Below are 20,001 nucleotides of genomic sequence, written 5' to 3'. Positions count from 1 at the left end.
ATTTTGTAAGATTGAATGAATGCGTTTAGTCAAAGTTACCGCACGTTTAATCCTTTCAAGCATGTTGCTGAGATTCGGCCACAAATATTTGCAAGTATTTATAAGTATAAACACATACATTTTACGTTAGAGAAAACTGCCATGGTTTACAAGGCTCTAAAACACTGATGAGGAAGGATGCTCAAACAGCTTAACGCGGATTTCCATGTAAGCGCGGCAAAGTGTTAGCCCTGAGAAAACTGACAATCTGTTGATAATCCTGGCAAAAGAAGTTTAAATTAAAATGGAAAACCAAATGGTCTACAAATCGAGTGAGGTTTCTAAAACACGAAGGAAACATATTTGTATTTGAAGGCTAAATTGAGCATATTTTAGTAACTTTGCTACAGGTTATTTTATGCATAGGGGATAAATAAGAATTTGACCCACTGTAGATAATGAGAGAGCTCGCCCTTAAAGTGAGCCTTTCTAGGAATAAACAAAACTGTAGCCCCCCCTTTCTTTTTAACTAAGAATTAGTTTTATTAGAAATAAAGTGTTTGATCATCAGAAGTATGAATGAATTGCCGACTTCAAACAATGAAAGACATTTTCCTAGGAAGTTGGGTGAGCGCAATTATAATTTTTAAAAGTGCCTTTCAATTTAATCTTTAAAATGTTTACCCTCTTCTGCAAAATATAATAATAATCAGGATCTTTATGCATTTTATTGTCCTGGTGATGATGGTCTGTCAAATTCTTAGTTTTTTTTTTTTTCTTTTTAAATACAGGAAAGTTATTTCACCTCGTTGTTGACTGATAGATATTTTTTCCAAAAGGTGTCATTAAAAAGCAGAATAGAGAAAAGTAGAGAAAATTCAAGACTTTTGAAAGTTTGAGCAAATTTGTGTTTTTTTAAATTTCAAACTGTGAACTAGGCTTTTTTTCCTTAAAAGCTTCATATTATTTTTTTCATAATAAAATAATTCCTACTCATTGTACAAAATTCAGGGGGAGAAAGCCAGAGAACTGTAAAGAAAATCAAGCTCACTCATAACCTTATCAACCTGAGATAGCCCCAGTAAACATTTTGAAGTCTACTTTTTCACTTTTCTCTGTGTGTATATATATACCTAAATAATATATATTTTCATAGTTAATGTCACATATCAATAATTTCTAAAACTTAAAAATAGGATCAAATTAATTCTCTTCAATTATTTTCTTAGCAAGGAGTCTTAAATGTCAAATAACATTAAATTTGTAAAGATTTTTATAATAAACAGTATTCATTAAATTTTCTAATTTAATTTTTAAATGAACAACCTAGTGCCTCAATGTTTAAAAACAGAAAACTGAAAAGAATTACCTCTGATGTCACTATTCTAACATAACTATCATTTTGGTATATTTCCTTGTGTCTTTTATTCCTCTACATATGAACAGATTTCCACTTTGCTTAGAAATATAATTTTCTAAGGAAAAAAAATCAACATCTATAGATACGTTCTTCAGATAAAACTTGTTATCTAAAACAACAGAACTATTAAAAACAAGAACATCAGTGAACACATATTTTAGATAACTTTTTCTTAGATGAAATAGCAAAACAACATTAAAAACCAAAAAACCCACCCTCTCAAAAAATTAATAGACAAGTGCATTAGATAAATACTTTTTGCCGGTTAGTATGTCATAAGTGAATTTTGAATTTTCTCCAATATCTGTTCTTGATGTTGAATATTTCTTACCCATTTTGAACAAGATTACATGCAAAGCAAAAGAGGTGCTAATGTGCATTAGTTATCATTTTATAATAACTGGAGTTGTATTTGGACATTTTATCAATTTTTGTGAGTTTGCTGTGGATCTATAAAGCTGTTGATTTATCACCTGCATTTAACTTCTAGTTGTGGTGGGAAATTGTATTTCTAAACAAAGTGGAATTTTCACTTGCAAATAATAACTGGACTTTCTTTGGACATTTTATCCATTTTTAATGGCAGTTTGCTGTGACTCTATAAAGTTTCTGATTTACCACATGTATTTGAGTTCTAGTATGGTAGGGAAAATTTACATCTGAGCAAGTAGAATTTTCACTTGTCAAGTAGTAACTAGACTTTGTATTTGGTCATTTGATGCATTTTTATAACAATTTGCCTTTAATCTAAAAGCTGTTGATATACTTCATGTACTTAGCTTAACTTCTAGTGTGTGGACAAAGTGTATTTCTAAGCAAAGTGGAATTTTCACTTGTCTCATAGTGAGAATAGAAAGGCAGCACCAGAGAAAACTAGTGAGAGGCATCCTCGATGAGATACAGGTAGCATGGCATATAGTTTCTAAGACTAGTTTTTACTACCGATGATGATGATTTCATGGTATACACGAAATGCTGAAGCAATGAAGAAACCCTGACTTTTGAGCAAGTCTCAAGTCAAATATTCAGTGTTTCGGAATCCAGTAAGTGCAGTGTTAATAGATCACATTTTCTCCAAAATAAAAAGCTACTGTTTTTTCTTTGTTATAAACTGTTCATACTTCCTTTACCTGATGCTTTTTCTTAAAACTTACCTTTACACATTCTCTGTTCCAAACTCCAAAATGCAAATTCTATAACAGATCTTCTTTCCTACTCTTAGTATAAAGAGCAAGCGACTAGGTGAATAGATGATAGGGGTTTATGTGTCCCTTAGAGAGTGTTGGGCTGCAGGGGAGAGCTTCTTTACACTTTTTCTGTTTCAGTCCGTAGACTGACAGAAGTATTGACATGGTGACTTTTTTCTTTCCATCCTTTCCTAATCTCTCCAACAGAGACAGAGGACAGGCACAACAGACAAAAGGACATGGATGGACAAACATACACGCGTGTGCTCACACACATACACACACCATCCAGGCTTTCTCTAAACTTCAGGATCTAGTTATCCAGTCTATCTCGCTGATTTCCAGAACTGTCAAGCCTAAAGCAGCAATGCAAAATTCAAAAAGAAGAAACTGGTGTTCAGTAGGGACCTAAAAGGGTTCATTCAACAAGTCCTTTCAAATGAATATTTTTCTGGTTGGGGTTTCCAGGTTGGGAGAATCAGAGAGTACGCAATGTTCTTAAAGCTATTTCACATGAACTGCCTCAAAGCACACTTCTCTCTAAGCAAAATTCCCAGTTAAATTTTTTTAACAATGTATCTATATTAAAGACAGTATTCACTAAAGAAAAAAAAAAAAACATTCCCCGAAGTCTGACACTGCAACAGCATTTCCATTAATGCTTCTCTTCCAGTCTTTGTTCCATGTGCGTACCTATTTTTTACACTATTATAATTTTAATATATGTAGATTTTTTTACACTTTGTGTTGAAAAATAAGTGAATCTTGTTTTCAGCAAAGCATTTGTGAAGGTTGCAGGATCCTCCTGTGTGTAAGGTGGTGTGTAGACTAATGAGCAGCATTGCTCTTTAAATGTGAGGCACGCTGAATCACCACCCTCTAGAGTGTAGGTTACTGGGTTTGGGTCAGGGAGGTGTCCCTGGTAGAGGACCACAGGCCTTTGCCCTTGCCCTTCTCTTATTCAACATTTTATGAATGACTTTGATGAAGATCTAGAAGGCTTGCTTTAAAATCTGTGGATGACTTGAAAAGGGATAGCTGTTACAAACAGATAACAGAATTTAGAGTTCACATGGTTTAAATAGGCTGCAGTGCTATGCTGAAACCCAAAAGATATTTTATAGCAGTGAATGCATCATAATTCAGTGGTGTGGAAGGAAGGAAGTAACTTTGGATAGTGGCAGTTCTTCTGGAAAAAGAAGATTAATATGAACCAGCAGCATGATGTGGCTGTGAAAAAAAAAAAAAAGAAAAAGAAAAGAATTCAAATTTAGCCTCTAGTAATAGTACGGTGTCCATATGTCACAAAAATTAATAGCACTGTGCTCTAATCAGGCACATCTGTAGTATTGTGTCCATTTCTTGCTGTCACATTTAAAGAGAGACGCTGACAAATTAGACAACTTCCAGAACACTCTGCGGGGATGGTGCAGGGTCTGGAAATCCTGTCATTGGTGGTATCCTCAAAGGGTCTGGAAATGTTTGATTTGAAACAACTAAAAGACATAAACTCTCTTCTGTTTGCTTTGGAAAGCAGAGCTAGCATCAGTGGGTAAAAGGTAGAGATGGGTTTCAACTCAAGACCTTTCTAAGAGTGCAGCTCAACAAAAGAATCAACATCTTTACTTATTTTACATCTTTTAAAATATCAGAAATATTCACCTTTACTGCAGCAAATATTTAATTTGAAGGCCATAATAACATTTTAGTATAGGTGGCAAAGGTACTTGTAACTGAGAAATTTATTCTGATAAACTTTCTAAAAAGGATACTCCTATCTGTTGCAAGCTGATGTCTTAAAACTTGAAAATAGCTACAAAAGGCAACACAACACATACTCACTCTCCTTCCCATTCCATTTCAAACATGAAAGTCTGAGAAGAAAATAAGAAATTTTTTTTTTCCTGTAAAGTGTCCTGGCCTTAACTTGCTTTCCAGAGTTGCTCCTTTTCTGTTGTTTCTTGCTGGGCACAGCAGGTTTCTCCGGCAGAGGAGTTGGGCAGGCAGGTGCTGGGGGCACCCAGGATTAAGGGGAAGCAGGTTGGCTGCTGGCCACTGGCCGCTGGCCCTGGACAGCCTGGCTGCGTCTTACCCAGGGGGGAAAAATGGGGCAATTCTCCCTTTTGCATTTTTTTTTTCCTTTTGTAACATATCTTCCTGCATTACTGAAAATTACCATTTTTTAGCTTTTAAATAGCAAATCAAAAAGTAACTTCTGCCTCTTGCTCTCTTTAACCTTCTCCCTGTTTTAGGTCAGCCTGTTTCTGACAGCTTCAGGGGCACATTCTTAAATGTCTCCAACATGTCTTGGGCAGATGTTCTTTTCCTCTTCTATCTGCCCAAAGATTGTTTATTTTGATTACTTCATCTAACTTTGAAAATGTAATTGCTCAAAATTAATTTGTGGGTTATGAACGGCTTCCCTCCGGGATCCCTCTTGTGGAGAGTGATCATCTGTAGGCTTCTGGCTCAGTAGAAGCTATCGTTATGCCCCAGAGCCTTGAAAACTAAGGGGACTTCAATGAGACACTGGAAGAAAGAAGAGGAAATGTTTCTGTCATCTAATCAACTTTTTCCTGCGTCTCTCACTCCTCCCTGTTTCCCTGCACTACAGCTTTCTCCCCTGCTCAAATTGTTAGGTCAGAAATACGGTCACTCTGACTCTGACTCTGTGAAGTCTATTTTTTAACGCTGAACAAGTTTTTTCCCCTCCGTCTTTTCGCTATCTTTTATGAAAATTCCATGCATTTTTGTGAGATTGTAATAATGCACATGCAACTGGCGGTGAGCTCGCATCCCAATTGTTGAAGATGCCACAGGCGTTCCTTGGCTGAGCTCATGTTTGCGAGAGAGGAACGTTCACAGATGAGCCCCTGGCAGGTCAAGGCTCACCTGATCCGCAGGTGACTATTTGCAATGCCTAGAATGCAGTGTTTGCTCCCGCTCCTGTGGTTGGGGAGAAAATAATCCACAGCGTTTAAAATTAAAAATTTAAATAAGTTATCTTGGGAAATTGGTAGCCTTAAAACTTGAGTTGCTGGCATGATTATCAATGTTAAATTCTTGAAAACATTAATATTTTTGTAAAAGCTAACATGCTGTTTTCTTCTTGGGTCACTCCTAGATAGAATTTTAATTTTTTTGTAACTTCATCTAAGGAGTAATTAAGCAATAGTAATTTAAATGCATTTTATTATCTAAAAATCACTCGTTTTTAGCACATCTCACTTGCTACCTAATTGCCTTAGGCTAATCAGGTTTTTAGAATAGATCTTCAGCAGTACTACTGTACAACGGGGATTGCCATGCATCTGCTGTGATATAAAAGACAGATTCTAACTGACAAATGAAACTGCTCATTTGAAAATGTTTAGGAGTGAGGCAGCTCTGGTGTAAATTCTTTCCTATGCTTTACATTTTCACTCATTTATCTGGTCCCTACTTGACTGTGGAGATACAGAGTTCACTGAGAATTCAAAAACAGAGATCACAGTAAATTCTCCTATAGCAGTTAAAGTGAAATGAAATATTTTAATTCCTATTTCTTCAGCAGTAAGCATAGAAGTAAAGGTGATCTTTTATTTTGGAATGCAAAAGAAAAGGAAAATGAGCCCCAAAGGGTTTGTTGTTTTTCCTCTTTAGCAAACTAACGTCTCTTGCTGTGCGGTAAAATGACACTGGCTTTTCTCTGCTATGAAATAGTTAATCAATGTAAGCTCCTTTAACAGCTTTCATTTTCCATAGTCTAATCAAAGACCAGTACTGCAGAAGTGGAAACAGAACAGATTGCTACATGTGCCTATCAAAATGTGAAATGTAAACTAATTTTGTCTAGCTGTTTTACTTCTAGAAGTTTAGTTTCCCGGTATACTTACGAAAGTGCTGAAAGACACAGATATAAGGACGTCTGGTATAGTACTGATGCTAATAATGAAAAGCTAGGAAAAATAGTGTTCATCTTTACTAATTAGTAATTTTTTTATTCATTCATTTATTGGGTGCCGACTAGTTTTGAGACCTCCGTTTGATGCTGGCAACACACGGTCCCAGTGATCATGGAACTTTTACACTAGTGGGGTTGACAAGGATTAATCAGATAATCTCATGAGATTATTAGAACTGTAAGTGCTATAAAACATTATGAGAGAATTATGTAGGTGATTTGGCCAAATAGGTGGGTTAAAGAAGGCTTCTCTAAAGACGTGCTCAGATTGAAGTATGAGTAAGTGTTAACTGGGGGGAGAGGAAAGGTGTATTTGAGGTAAAAGGAAAAGCTTGTGTAGAGATCCTAGGGCATGATGGAACGCGGCAAATAGAGGCACTGAAAGAAGTCCAGTGGGGTTCAAGCAGAGAGCGAACGGAGAGCATGATGTGAAATGATCTAGAGAGGAGGTCAAGGAGCAAATTTTATAGGAGCAAAATTTGTAGACCACCTTAAAAGGGTTTAATCTTTATCCTAAAATGAATGGGAAGTCCTTGAAGGGGTTTGGGCCGGAGGTAATCAGATTTGCATTTCAAAAGGAGCATTTTAGCTGCTTGTGAAGAAAGGGTTGGAGGAAGCAGAGTAGATGGCCCCTGGCCGGTGGTTAGAAGGATATTTTAATAATCTTGGGTAGAGAGGTGGGCATCCCGGGCTAGCATGTTGATGGGGGAGATAACAATAAGAGCATTTTGAGAGGTAAAAATCAACAGGAGTTGGTATTGCACTGAGTTTGGGCTGGAAGTTGGAGGGAAGAGATACCAAAGATGATTTCTAGATGTCTGTCAAGTGCATGTGGATAAATGGTGGTGACATTCACGAAGATACAGGATGTTAGAAGAGAACCGGATTTTAAGGGGAATATCACTAGTACTCCTTTGGACAGACTGATTCCAAGGTGATGATAAATAAATTGTGACTAAACTACTCCACAGAAAGCAATGCAGCCTTAAAATATGGTATCATGTAAAAATGTTCAAGATATGTTAAGTGGAAAAAGTGTGATCCCGTTCTGTAAAAAAAAGATCATGTTATTGTATGTTTGTATATGCATGGAATATGGAAAGATGCAAAACTATTAAGAGCGGGTAAACTAGAGAGAGGGCATTAGAAGGACTGTCATAGTAGGTGAAAGTAAACTTTTATGTTTTACACCTTCCTGGATATACTACTTGAATGTATTACAGTGAGAATGTATGGCTATTATAATAAAGAAAATCAATAACAATTTAAAATAAATACCCAGTGTGAGAGTATTTCTCTTTCAAATGTTTCTTAATTGGAAAGATCTTGTAAGCAGTATTGAATTTTTTATTTTGAAAGAAAGTATTTCCTACAGTTTTAGTTCTCTAACCCAACAGCTTTTACACTTTGCCTTTTAATCTTTTTCCACTAGATTGCACTATTACACTAGACTTCACAGTCATCATAATATTTTGTATTCTGCTTTTCATTAATTCTGTTTATTTCAAAACAATCCAACATTTTGCAGATGAGGACATTAAATTGCAATGGTTCATATAACTACTGCATGTATTATATATCCTTTTATTAAGGGTCCCACCGTTGTTCCTTATGCACCCAGTATTTCTGAGGTAGAGCACAAATAGATAGTTTTGTATCCAGGCAGTGGAAGCCCAAACTTATCTTCCCAGTATATGCCTTGGTTGGACTATTTGAACAAAGCAGCAAAGACTCCCAAGAGAAGTGAGCAACCCTCTCTTCTTTATTAACTATTCTACCAAACTAACTCTTCTTTTATTTGATAAATAATTGCTCCCAGTTTTGATATTATACATAATGCGAAGTTGAATCTTGTGCACATATTTTTTATTTTGAGTTAATGAGGGTCAGATAGAGTATGATTATCAGTGTAGCTCTCAGTTCTCATTACACCTGGTTTTCCTCAAAAGGTTTATGTGCCTTGGTATACGTCGGGGGATGGTGTATGGGTTTGCTAAGATGCCATCTACGTTGCCTTCAGGAAGGCCATGTGTTGTTTGTGATGGTTGGAGCACCAGGGCTATTGCCCTGTCTTGAATGGCCTCCAGTGTTTACTCCATTCTGCTTTAGAAATGTCAGCTTTTCATATGTGCCATGAATGTGAAAAAACGTCATATTACATAATGCCAGCTGTAGTGGCAACAATTTTTTATTTGAAGATTTACCCAGAAAATTACATTTAAAGAAATCCAAAATTTCCTTCAAGTTTATTGAGTTTAAATGCAATAACAGCTCACATTTTTTTTTGAGACTTCATAGTTACTAAGTACTCTTCTAAGGGATTTAAGTATATTATATCATTTAACACGATGTCTCTACGAAGTGGGTACTTTTATGTCCCTATCAGATGAGGAAACTGAGGCACAGAGATATTGAATAACTTGCCTAAGAGACAAAACCGGGATCTGAACTCAGTCTTTCTCTAGAGTCTTTGATATTAAACAGTGTGCTTCTGTACTCCAATTTTATTTCACTTTTAGTCTCTACTATGCCACCTATCTTATGCTAAAATGATAAAATTCTGATCATTTTTAATTGTATTAAAGAATTACCTACATTCTGCCCTGCCGGGCTCTTCTGTTCTAACAAGGCAGCTTCTATTCTGGTGTCTGTTTTGAAGGTTTGCTGTTATGCTTGTCTTAGGAATTTCTCTTCCTGACTCCCTTCAGAGGTTGGAGTAGACAGCCCTCCTCAGCAAAGCCTTTTTTCCCCATTGGTTCTGACTAACTTGTAGCTTTCTTCTTTCAAGGAATTACTTTTCTTACGAATATAACAAGTGGGATTCATTTCCATGGGCATTGCCTCATTGCTAGCTATTTCTAATCCAGTAGTCTGGGGAATTTAATTTTTTTCTAGAAAGAAAAAATAAGTTGAAAACTACTACTAATATTATTTCAAATTACATAATCCTATAGTTTACAAATTATTTTCCCAGTTGACTATTTGTGAGTAGTATTGCATGTAGATGATACAGACTTTGCAGTCAGCCAAGAAATGTGTTCAAAATCTAATTCTGCCCCTTACTAAATGAATAGCCTGGCATAAATTACTTAATTTCCTCATTGTAAGATGGAATTAATTATACCGACTTCATATAGTTGTTGTCAGGATTAAATATTTAATATGTGCAAAACCCTTACTATAGTGCCTAGCACTTAGAACTCAGAACATGGTAGCTAATGATAAGAAGTAATGGTTAACTAACATTTTTAAAGGAAGAAACATATGGAAACAATTTTTAATATAAGAAGCAGTTTTTAAAGTCTTAAGGAGAGTTGCAAAAAGATAAGTAAAGGAAGAGAAAAATGTAGGAGTTAAAGTAGGAACATGGTAGGGGGGTGGTGTTTGAAAGAAGGGAGGAGACGTTGGGGAGATGAGCTATATATCCAGCTTCTGAAAACAACGTCTCCGCATGAGCTATATATCCAGCTTCTGAAAACAACGTCTCCGTCCTCTGAGCAAAATATGAAGAGACACGTGAGAGAGTGGACAGAGAAAGATTTGGCACTTTGGTTCTGAGGTGAGTATGCTAATCAGATTAAGTTTCATTTGGCATATCCTGCTGTTTACTTGGACAGTGATGTCTGAGCAAGTTATTAGTTATTACTCCTACCCCCTTGACATTCTGATTAGCTCATCAGCAATCAGTCACTATTCACAGCTCTTCAATTGCGTTTATTAAATAGCAACTCCTCCCCCCGCCCCAGTCAGCAAATTATTCGGGTTTGGGAAAGAGTAATGTCTCTTCAGAGAGTGCTTGCCCCGGGCCAGATAGAATGTAGTCATGCTGCTACAAGACTGAAAATGAATGTCGAAATCTTAAGACAAACTTTAAATATTGTGTGGTTTCTAGGGAATCTAAGGGCACACCAGCCTCTTTGGGATTCACTCAGGCTTTGATGAGTTTGGAGGTGGGGGGACAACATTGAGGAGTTACCTTGATTCCATACTGTGATATGCTGGCTAATTGTGGGAATGTCTTCTTAGTTTGGGCTGCATGCATCCAGTATGCATGTGATTCTTTGCTTTTGTGTTTATGAATTAGAGCAAAACTCACATCCAGGTTTAAGTGTAGCACAGATTATCATGAATGCAGTAAACACAATGGAGTTCTCCTCAAGATTTCTGAAGATGGTCCATTATTTTAGGAAGAAGTCCAAGAACTATATACAAATGGGCGTTTCTTTATAAGTTATATTTATTCTTGAAAACTTGTGTGTATAGAACAAATGTTTTTAATATTGAGACATATTTTCCCATCCTAACTAAGGAAATTTCTTCTTACGGAAAGAAAAAATTCATTGGTCCTTTTCTAATGAAAATGAATCTCTGAAATACTAGCTTTTCCTCCATAAGCATTCTGCACTTGTCAGCATACAGATTATGATTTCTTATACAAGAAGTTAAATGAGTGGATCTGTGATCTGGAACACACAAATAGTTATTTCCATGTTATTGAGATTTTTCCCTGAAGATGTGGGACTTGACTATTTAAGCAGCCACATCCTCCATGGTGTTGCTGCTTGGCTTTGGTGATATTGTCTGGAGAGTAAGCCACAGAAAGATGCCTGTTTTTTGTTTAATTGTTTATATGACAACAGCCACTTGCCTTCCAAGCATGTGGTCACAGTAGGACTTTAGATATACAAATATAAACTTTTAAAAAATGAATGTGCTAAAACAATACTGGCCGTAAAATAGTATCTGTAGGATGTGTTTGAATCCTGAAAAGCCAACTGGACTTCCCTTTTACTGGACCTGGGAAGGATGAACAATGTTTTTGTTGGTGCACTGGGGCAAGGACGAGCAGTGTGTTAAATCTTATGCCAGGGTTAGTTAGGTCCTAGGAGCCAGAGTGTAGGGCAAAAATCCCATAGGCTTAAAATTATTTTAGTACATCCTTAAAACCATGCATAAAGTACAGCATGGTAGTTTTGTGTATATAACCCTGAGCAGTAATTCTTATGACAACATAGTCTAAGAACCACTGAGATAGAGTAAAGGCAGGAACAAAAGGGGTGTTCTCTGAACCCTCAAACCATTCTTTCTTTATGGTAACCACCCAGTCCATGGAGAAGTGGAGGATTCTAAAGAGTGCCTGCTTGCTTGCAGGATTCATCCACTCTGCTTTAAGACTAAGCCTCTACAATCTTCAGCCATGTTGATAGATTCATTTGGTTTTGTGAGGATTGAACTAGACAATGTAGGTGAAAGCACCTTGCACTGGACCAGGTGATGTAATGCATTTAAATTTCAATGTTGCTTGTCAGCTCCATGTGTACATTGTTCCTTGGAAAGTGGCAGAGAAGAATTTGACCACCTGCTTCCTATCTTTCTAGGTTGAGATTTCCCACTTTCTAGCAGTGACTTGCATGTTCTTGCAAATTGGCTGCATCTATGGGTCAGTTGGAGGTGGGAATGGGTGGGATATTCAGTTCTAAAGTCAGCCCTACATTTGGTGCATATATTGAGACTCAGCTGAATATCCTATATCCCTTGGGTTCTGTAGTTCCACTCTCAGTCATCTCGAGTTGATAGTTGTGCATGAGAATCACTTGATGAAATTGTGTATACCATTTAATCAGACTCCATAGTGGAGCTGTGAATATGCATTTAAAAATTTTTGTTTATTGATTTTGGGGGTATGTGTGAATATGTATTGTTGGAGACCTGCCTCGGTGATTCTTACGTAGCTGGCATGTTTCCTTTGGAACCCAGTGATCAGGAAAACCTCGGGGGTGGGGTGTTTTGCCACAGGGGACAATTAACATTTCTGATCCTGTTTTAGCTTAAACCATTTAGGAAATATCTTCTGTATTTTTCATCTGGATTTTAAAGTGCATAATTTCCATTATTAAGTGAGTCAACTATTTATTTATGTGAATCATTCATAAGATTGGTAGTTTAGTAGATATAAAACTAGTATACTTGTGTTTATATATTTAAAAAAATTGAATACCATTTAAGTAGCTAATTTGCTTGGGGTCTTAGGGTCTTTGATTTCCACTTCCAGAACTCACTGAACTAATAGCCTGAGGTTTTGTTGGTTTTTAATAATGTGCAATTTGAATTGAATTCTTTTTTATATTTTAGAAGGGAACTTAGTATTTCTCTTTATATAGTTTAAATTTAAAATATTACTGAAAATTCACTTTGAAAAGGAAATTATCTTTCATCTCTGATATACTAAGAAGGTAGAACTCTTTCAACATTGTTTCCTAGTATCCAACAAATGTGTTTGTCTTTGCTTGTCCTTATTTTCTGATTCAAGTATTTCCCTTTACTTTTGTTTCCTTGGTCCTACCCATTCTACTTTATCTTGGATTGTGTCTCATCAGTTATGCTTCTTTTCTTTATCTTCAGTCTCTTTCTTTCCCCTTACTTTTTTTCCCTCAGTCTAGCAAAATTTGTTTCCCCGTGCTAAAATAACCAACCCTCCTCTCCACTTCACTACTCTTCGGTCTATCATTTTATATCTTTGCTTCCCTGTACTTCTAGTGTTCTTGAAAGATTAATCTATATTTGTTGCATCCATGTTGACCACCACTGAACTTTGGCAATCTGACTTCTACTCTCACCATTTTATTGGAACTCAACTTTCAGGGAGTAATCTGTGACTTCTCACTTTTCAAATCTAGTTGTCTTTTCTAAGCTTTCATCCTCTTTGACCTTTTTTCAGGATGTGAGGATGCTGAACACATTCTCTCTTCTGTTGACTTATATGATACTTCAGTCTCAATTGTTCAACCTCTCTGTCTTGGCTCTTCTTTTGTTACTGAATCATCCTCTCCATTTGCTAGCTAAATATGTTTAATAACATGTTCTTCTGCCTTTACTGTTCCTTCTATTTTTTTGTGCATTCTTCTTGCTACATTTCATCTCCAAGACCCATGACAAATCTTTTGGGGCCTCCTCATGAGGTAGACCCTGGGGACTCTTGGGCTGAGCTGAATCCACAGAGAACTTATCTGAGATAGCCAGAGGAAGTGAGAATACAATAGGGAAAGTCAGTGTTGTAGTCAGAAAAGTGATGCCAAATAGTCTGAAAGGTAAGAATGGAATATGGAAGAGTAAGCAGTAAGAGTGGTAGCTTGGATGCTGAGAAACAAGATAGATGAATGGATCAAGAGCACGAATGTTTTCTCCAGATCTCTTTCTAAATGGTGCCTATGTGTATTCCTGGGGCATGGCATCTTTAAGGAGGTATGCTGGGCTTTGACTTCAACAATCATTACTCTGGAGTTGAATTTCAAATCGGCATCTGAAGGCTTACTACATTGTTTTTACGAAACAGAGCTCTATTCCCATCTTCCTCCTAGATGGTTCCACCTAGACATCTAACTGGTACCCTAAATTTAATAAATCCCAAATTAAATTCATCTTTCTCCTGAAACTGACTCCTATTCTGGGGTTCCTGTTGTATCACTGTTCTGGGCCATACTGGATCTAAAATTCAAAACCATCTTTGATACTCCCTTTGGCCCAACATCCAGCAATTTGAAAAGTATTATCAGTTTTATCTTCATGATACCTTGTAACTGGCCCCACATTTCCTTTCTTTTGACTTCAGTGCCTGCTTTATGCCCTGACTCCATCCTATTTATTACCACCAGAGTAATGTTTCCAAAATTCAACTGTGAATTTAAAAGATACTTTAAATTTACCATAGCATTTCTAGCCAGAAGTAAATTTTTCCCCCTCATTGTTCCCATAATACTTATGCTTTCTGCCATATATATATGCACACACACACACATGTGTATATATATGTGTGTATATATATGTATGGCATGTGTGTATATATACACACACATATACATACACACACGTATGTATTTCTGTACGTGACTTTTCAACCCCTATAGATTATAAGCTCCTTGGGGGCACAGAAACTGTGTCTTATTTACCTTGTATCCCCGTATATTCTTCTGTTGACATGCTGTAAATATTTGTTGAATGGAACTAAATAGCTAGCTGGGCTGGAAGGAATCTGATCCCAGTTAATGGTAGGTGACCTGTGATAGTCATGTTTAATCTGACATAATTTCATTTTTTGTGCATTTGTTTTATTCTGAAAAGCTTTTTTATTAAGCTGTGCTGATGGCATAAATGGAACAGTTAACTGGAAGACCAAACAGGCCAACAGTTTTATTATCAGCAGAAAAATGGCTGCTGGGAAGAAAGATGGTGAGTTTAGGTTGTAAATCTGAATCCCTTTTGGGGATTCAACTAAATGTCCACTCTGATTCTCCTTTTTCTTTTTCAGTCATGTGTAGTTTTTATGTGTGTGTGTGTGTGTGTGTTTTAATAAGTCAATTTGAAAAAATCAAATTTTGTTTTCCTTATCTTCTAAAATGTCTGATCCTCTGCATTCTTAATTGTTAATTTCTAATTTTCTAAGTTTTATTCTTTTGCTGTAGCTTTGCCTTTTTAAACTGAAAATAATTCCTATGTTTTTAACCTGTTGTTGCCCCTTGTCCAGTCACCAGCTTGTCACTTATAAAAATTGCTCCACTGTGATTATTTTAACCAATAATTTAAAACATTGAAAAACATTAAGAAGTACATTTAACAGATATCATTATTTTAAAAGCCTTGGAAAAATGGTCATAAGATATTTTGGCTAATTTTGGATGATTTTCCTTGATATGTTTTGCCATTAAATAATTTGTTGGCATTTACATTCTATTGGAAAGATGACCTGACCCTTGAATGATTGATTGTTCCTTTTAAATTTTTCTTTCTTATCTGTAAATGTATCCATCAGCGAGTATGCCAGGAGTTTTGAAAGAAAACATTTCACTAGGGAGAAAAATGGCTTAGTGAAAATATTGGTTGTTTTCAAATTATCAATTACCTTCATGAACTATCACTTAATCTCTCTTGATTATTTGGCTTTAAGACCCTCTCTACTCCCAGTGTTGGCTATGTGTGGTTCACGGACAATAGTAGAACACTAGCCTGTTATTTTATATCTTTGGGGCAACCAACATCTCCATAAACATGATAATACTTTTAAAATGTTTTTAAAAGAACAGTAATTGTATGTGATAAAATGGCCTTACTGCCAGATAAGATCTCAGGGGTAGCTGTAGGGGTGATTCCTAGCTTACTTCATTTTCCTTCTAGATCCCTGAGGATGGGGTCACTAATTTTCTTCCAGCTGGCACCAAATTATTGGTCAACTGTAATCTTCTACTCCCAGACAAAGGTTTCAGCATCCCCCTACCCTGCTCCCTCTGAAACAAACCCACAAACACAATTTCATTTTTAAGAAATGTTCACTGATAATATCTGTAAGCAAATTAGAGATTTATAACTATCACTTCCCACGAGACCACACAACAAGCTGTTCTGAAAGGCACTATAGACACTTGTTCCAGACCTCATAGTCCTTTTCCCAAAGTTCACACTTTCCCTGGCTCTCCCCAGGAGACTCCCCCTGGTTCCTTCATGGGAATCACCCCTGATTACCCTTTTCTGGCTGCTTGCTCAATCAGGTGAGGGGCTTCAGCTTCTTGGGGACACCCACCCGCCCTGTTTTCTAATTTTCTTTTTAGTAGCGGGTTCCAGATGGCCTGCAACTGTTGCAGTCCACACTGTACTTCTGCTCGGCTGGCTCTGAAAGCCTTGGAACCTGCCTGGGTCCTATGGCCCCACTTAAGATCCCCAAAGACTCTTTTCTGGACTTCACATCATTTTTAACTAAATTGCCACCATCCCTTCCTTTTTCTTTAGTTTCTTCCCTTTAACTTTAATCCCAAGAATTCTTTCCTCTCTTTGGGCATGTCCCTCCTGTTCCCATTTGCTTTGCCAGAAGAATGCCCTCTAATCACTCGTTAAACCCAGCTTAGTCACCTTTTAGGATGCTGTTCTTAGTGAAATGCACTATTCCAAGACCCTTTCATAGCATCCTCTGAAATCTCCACGAGATATTGATCTCCTCCTATTGGAAACGTGTGCTCTCATTGTACCTTAAACTTATTTTTTCCTTGGGACCTGATAGATACTTGCAGTTTTCAAAATAGAAAAGATCAATACATTTTGAGTCTCCTGAGGTAACCAGTTCAGGTTACCACATTCTCTGATTTCCTTAGTTTCTCCTGAACTCAGCCTTTAGATTTCTTTTCCTTTCTAGTCTCCTCATCCTATTCGAATCCTATCATTATAGTTTTGTATTATTAAAATATCTTATACAGAGAGTAATAAGTTTCATCAACTATATGAAAAAATTTGTTTCATCACTTTTATAGTGATTATAACAAATACTGGTAACCTGTGTAGGAAGGCTATTTTAAGTGCGATCTCAGTTATCAACGGATGGAATCTTTTAAGATGTTCTTGACCATGAATCACAGACATTTATTTTTGACATTTTCTTCAAAAGAGCACCATGATTATACAAGCATTTATTTGGTGAAATAACTTTAGCAATTGTATTTTTTGGTGTAGCTTTCTATTTTAATAGTCCCATTCTTGACTTTAATGTGGGATGGTGCCTTCTCTGTAAATAGGATTCTGAGGAATTTGAATGCTACAGACCAACACATTTGACATCATATTTTTTTGTTGACACACCTTAAATGGTTTTAGAAATCATAAGAACACTCTAAATATAGATTGTTTTCTTTTTCCTGGCATATGTGTGTGGGGGTGGGGCGGGAGTGGGGGGCAGTTAAGATTTATCCCAGGAGTAATTTAAATGTAAAAGGAATTGGACGTCACATTAATCATTTATATAGTTCACTTACATAAACATGTTCAAATTTTCCTATCTTCGGGTAACTCGGGTTCTAAAATGCATTTGCCTCAAGTTTACTGCTACAGTTTTGTTCTAGTTTGCTAATGCTGCCAGAATGCAAAACACCAGAAATGGATTGGCTTTTATGAAAGGGGGTCTATTTGGGTACAGAGTTACAGTCTTAAGGTCATAAAGTGTCCAAGGTAACACATCAGCAATTGGGTACCTTCACTGGAGGATGGCCAATTGCGTCCGGAAAACCTCTGTTAGCTGGAAGGCACGTGGCTGGCGTCTGCTCCAAAGTTCTGGTTTCAAAATGGCTTCCTCCCAGGACGTTCCTCTCTAGGCTGCAGCTCCTCAAAAATGTCACTCTTATTTGCACTTGGGATATTTGTCCTCTCTCAGCTTCTCTGGAGCAAGAGTCTGCTTTCAACGGCCATCTTCAAACTCTCTCTCATCTGCAGCTCCTGTGCTTTCTTCAAAGTGTCCTCTTCAAAATGTCACTCTTAGTTGCACTGAGGTCCTTCTGTTTGTCAGCTCATTTATATGGCTCCACTGATCAAGGCCCACCCTGAATGGGCAGGGCCACACCTCCATGGAAATATCTCATCAGAGTTATCACCTACAGTTGGGTGGGGCACATTTCCATGAAAACAACCTAATCCAAATGTTCCAACTTAATCCCCACTAATATGTCTGCCCCACAAGATTGCATCAAAGAATATGGCTTTTTCTGGGGGACATAATACATTCAAACCAGCACAAGTTTCATTGCTTTTTCCTAGAGAATCAAGAGAAAGTTAAAATCATCGTGTCCCAGTTTCCTGATTACTCTCCCCTTACATTTGGAAAATTTAATCAGACACTCATGGGAATGAAGTAATATGTACCCTAAACAACGTGACAGAATTCTCATCTACTATTTTAAAGGAGACTCCTCTTTGGCTTCCTGATAGTCAAGGGACTGTGTGGTCAAAGATAGAAGTGTCTCTCTAGATGACTTCTTGTCTCCATTGGTTGGAGAAGAGCAGGAAGTGCCCCTGGGGCTGAAAATACGTATTCATCTTTTCTTCTGAAAGGTGGCAAATTCAGGAGGGAGTATCATAAAGTTCTAGGACTGCAAAGAAAGATGTGAGGTTCTCCTTCCAGGCTCTGGCTACAAAGACTGAAACGTTTCCTCTTCTGAATTTCAGTTTTGTTTCTTTCCTTAAACACTAATCTGTTTGAAATTATGATTATCTACTCACTTCCTCCAATTGGACTGTGTAAATAAGATAACTTCATGAAATAATACAGTGAACTTGGACTGGCTATCTATTAAATTCTGGTTTGTCATAAAACAAGGAGAGAGAATGAAGAAAATGAAGATGTTGTGCAACGTAAGTTTACTGTAGTGGGATGTAATAATAGAATGTACAGTCACCAAATATATTAACTTATGTTTCAAAATCAGCAGAATACATGGTGACCCAGGTTCAAGTCCTGACTCTTCCTCTTGCTAGTCCTCCAGGTAGGCAACGATTAATTAGTCTCTCTAGGTTCAATTTTGTCATCTCTAAAATGGAGGGCTGAACTCTCCAGGAGAGTAAATGCCAGTGGATTTATTTTTAAGACAATGCTGATTGGTAGTAACTGTCAGGAATTCTGGGTTGGGTAGGATGCTGAGACCACATTCAAGTTCAGTAGGAATTAGTGCTATGATTTATCTCTTAGTAGGGAAAGATATTTGGCATGCCCAGACAGGAAGACATCTGAAGCCCTTTTCAGGTATAGCATTCTGTAAGACTAAGTTTATTGATCACCAATTAGCAATGGTTTCCAACCCCTTTCCAACCGACATTTAAGGGGGAATAAAAGCACCATGCAAATATTATATGGAATAATCAAGTTATTTAACTCCAGTGGAAGAAAACTAAAGTGTCTTTGGTTGGAAGAAAACATTTCATGGAGAATCCTTTCTGCTTTTTTGTAGAAAAAGAGGCAAGGAGTGATTTCTCTTCTAGTTCATGTAAAGAAGAGTGACCATATCTCTTAGAGGTGGACTGGAGTTTAAAAAAGCAATCTGGTGCCTTCTCTATGATGAATCCCACAGCTTAGGCAAGGCGAATGGACTACTTGTTACCGAAACAGAAAGAAGAGCTGACCACCAAAAAATGAACAGCCTGCAGTGCTTTGATGTTGAGTGGTCTCAGAGGTGAAGGGTAGACTGCTCAGAAAAGCTTTTGATTCAAAACCAAGATTTATAAAGCTGGATTATTAAAACACAAGGAAAATCATAGTAAGAAAGAAAACAGTTTGTGTATCTGGGTATTGATGTCACTTAAAATATTTTCCTTCTGTGATTATCAGGTTAATAATTAAATATCAATTTGACTATAGAAATAACTTGTTGAAATATAAATTAGGAAGGAAATGATAAATATAGGAAGCTCTGAAAAACCCACAAAGGACTCCCCTTGATGCAGAGATAGCAAATGGGTTTCATCTCTTGTAATCAATTCCAATTAATTGGAGTTCTGTGTACCCAGGGACTCTGAGCCTCATATATGGCTTTTAACTGTTAAAACTGTAAAACATAAGACAAGAAGTCTTATTTTTCTTAAAATTTTTAATTATCAGGGGTGATCAAACCTAGCTGCTTGGCAAAAAATTATTTTTAAAGCTGGACCAAATAAGTGGCTATTCACTGTTC

General features: G+C 36.9%; 1 protein-coding gene across 3 annotated transcripts in view; it reads left to right on the top strand.

The window, feature by feature from the left end:
• SGCE (sarcoglycan epsilon) overlaps positions 1-20,001 on the top strand; it is a 73,048-nt gene that overhangs the window by 1,007 nt on the left and 52,040 nt on the right. The window lies entirely within an intron of this gene.

The sequence above is a fragment of the Choloepus didactylus genome, chromosome 5, assembly GCF_015220235.1.
Source record: "Choloepus didactylus isolate mChoDid1 chromosome 5, mChoDid1.pri, whole genome shotgun sequence".
NCBI classification, from domain to species: domain Eukaryota; kingdom Metazoa; phylum Chordata; class Mammalia; order Pilosa; family Megalonychidae; genus Choloepus; species Choloepus didactylus.
This window is presented reverse-complemented; position numbering and strand designations above follow the sequence as displayed.